A 2,968-nucleotide genomic window follows, 5' to 3' on the forward strand; every position below is an offset into this window, starting at 1 on the left:
TCGGCCTTTTGTAGGCTCCAGCGCTTCGCCCGAGCTGGCCGGGGTGGGATCCCGGTGTTTTCGACCCCGCGTCTTCCCAGGGATGGTGGAAACGGAGGGAATCGGTTTTCAGTTGTGGGGCTGTGGCGGGTTGTTGTGCTGGAGGAGAGGATGACTTACAGAAAAGCTGGAGATTGTTTCCTGGCTTTGGTAAGTAGGCACTTGTGAGGGGAGAAGTTAGCCAAGGAAGTAACAAAAGCAATGTGCGGTTACAGGCTGGAGCAGAAACTGAACGGGTTGCTGTTGTTCACCACTTTTTTTTCCTCTCTTAAAAGATTATTGCGCTTTTTTTTCTCCTTTTTTCCCCTCCATTTTTTCTTTCTTTTTTTTTTTTTTCCCCTCTCCTTTGAACAACTTTTTTGCAAAGTAACACTTTGACCCAGACTGTAATGTCCAGGATTCCCTCTCCTCATCTCCAGAGCCGGGATGGATTTGTGGCTCCTGCCGTGGTTTGTGGTGGGGATTTCTGCGGGTGAGGAGGTTTTGGGAGGAGGGAGAAACTTCTGGTTCAGGTTTTCTAGCTGGAATTTGGAGGCTTTTAAATCCTGCAGCAGTGACACCAGGACGGGACTGAGAGCCCTTCGGAGGCTCTAAAAGCTTCACGGTGGTGACGCGATGGGCTTTTTATAATGGTTGACAGTTATTACAGTAAATACGCTTATTCATCCTGTGCAGGCGTGATTTATACTTCTCACGCTTTTATGTGGGTTTCTGTTGTCCTCCTTTTAGTTTGGAAGGGAAGTTAATAGTGTAACGCGTGTTTCAGTCCCCTTAAGTCTTTTAATCTGAAATAATTGTGTTTATTTAGTGTAATAACTCACCATAACTTTTAGGTTTTAATATGACCATAGTAATGCAGAATACTCAGGCAAAAAAAACTATTTCTGTTTATGATTAATCACATTGATGATCAGTCTGGATCCACGTGTTCCAAAAATCAGGGGACTTCTAAGCGAGGTGTGGGTGAGAGAGGAAGTGCAGGCCCTCAGGTAACGTGTGACTAAACACCATCCCCTGCCAAGATCACGTCTCTGTCTTGTCAGGCTTTCCACAAGCTCTGCCAGAAAAGTATCGCTCCGGAGATTTGCTCTCCGTTGTCATGTGCGTGGATTCCTGACAGTGATAGCACGGATATCGTCCTGCTCCGACTGCTGATGGGGGGGGTCACCTGCAGGAACTGCCAGCTGCTGCCTTTCTGGGGCTGCTGTTTGTACGTGGGGTGTTGCCTTCAGGAAGTCTTTTAAATAAGTAGCTAAAGCGTCAGGAGGATGGGACCAGGCTGGGTTGTGCCCAGCGACAGTACAAGGGGCAGTGGTCACAAACTGGAACATAGGAGGTTCAGCTTAGACATAAGGAAAAACTTCTTTACTGTGAGGGTACCAGGGCGCTGGACCAGGCTGCCCAGAGAGGTTGTGGAGTCTCCTCTGGAGACATTCAAACCCCTGGACATGTTGCTGTGTGATCTCCTCTGGGTGATCCTACTCTAGCAGGAGTTGGACTGGGTGATCTCCAGAGGTCCCTTCCAACCCCGACCATGCTGTGATTCTGTAAAAGATGCATTCATTTCTCCAGAATGCAGTTTCTGCGTTTGTTTTCCTCTCTTACTTTATCACTATGGAAATTTGCAACTTTCTTGTTGCTGGAAGCCCAGCCTTGTGTCCAGAGCCAGGCGTTCGCATGGACTGCAGGCAGCCGCAGCCTTTGGGAGATGCAGCAGTTCCCACGGCTCAGCCAGGATGGTGGCAGTGCCCTTCCCTGGGGACAGATGTGACTCTGGTGATGCCCAAACCGTGGTCGCCCAGAATCCAGCCCTGCTCTGCTCAGGTCTCTGTGTGTAAGTCTGACACTGGAAAAATTGCCCCAGCAGCCAGTTCGCTGCTCTTAGTGGCAATGGCAGTGTCTTTTTTTCCCCCCATAAGTGTAGAAGTGCTGCTGTGCACAGTACTGTACATCAAACTCCTGTCTGACAGTGATGTTAGTTGTTTAATTAACACACTTGGATACCTTCATTGCTGTGTTTGTACAGCACCAGCTCAGCAGGACTCGCCTGGCTGAGGTGTGCACAGAGTCCTGCAGTGTAAATACAAAGTGCTGACGCCAGGCGCTTAAAGACATAGTTTCTCCTTCAGAGTGCAGAAGGAATTTGAGAGATTTTTTCCCAAAATCACATATTTAAATGCATAAGTAAGTCTTTGTTGGTTTACAAAAGGCAGCGTGTTTCCCTAAACTTGAGGTTTTGACTGTGAGTGTGTGTTTAGCTGGTAAAAGTAAAGCCTTGGTTATAGCTATGGATAGTGACCAGTAAAAGTAACCAGTAACCCCCAGTCATTGCTGGGGCTGAGCTTTTAAAGCTGTTCCTGGCATGTGGAGTTGCCCTGTGGGGACTTTGGTTGTATGGATGGGGAATAAAGCCAGACTTTTAATTTCAGTCTTAGCATCTCATATTTTTCCCTAAAATTCTACCAATATTTAAATCAGTCTTAAATTACCTTACAAGAAGTACTACAAGGGAAAAAAAAGGGTTTAGTTTGTTTTTAATCCTGTTCTAGTAGCTTATGCAGCACTCCTGAGCTGTTTCCTGAGCAAGATTAGTTTTAGTTTCTGACACCAGTAATGCTGTTTTCTAATCTGAGAAAGAGCTTCTTAGATTCTGCTAAATCATAGCAACAGGAGTCCCAATAGTAATCACAAAAATACTTTTAAAGAACAGAAATAGCAGTGGTGCGTAGAGTCACTGTAACAGGTTATTCCTGGATTTTCTACACATGTAGTTTATTTCTGCGGATGTGGCTCCTGTATGAGATAAACTACAAAATAGAGGGTAAAGATGAATATTAGGAAGGAATTACTTAGTAAAGTAGAAGAAATTTTATGAGCACAATGTGTTTGAAGGAATGAATTTGAACTGCTGTAGGTGCTGGTAGATCTC

The sequence above is a fragment of the Mesitornis unicolor genome, unplaced genomic scaffold (assembly GCF_000695765.1).
Source record: "Mesitornis unicolor isolate BGI_N332 unplaced genomic scaffold, ASM69576v1 scaffold2444, whole genome shotgun sequence".
NCBI lineage: Eukaryota > Metazoa > Chordata > Aves > Mesitornithiformes > Mesitornithidae > Mesitornis > Mesitornis unicolor.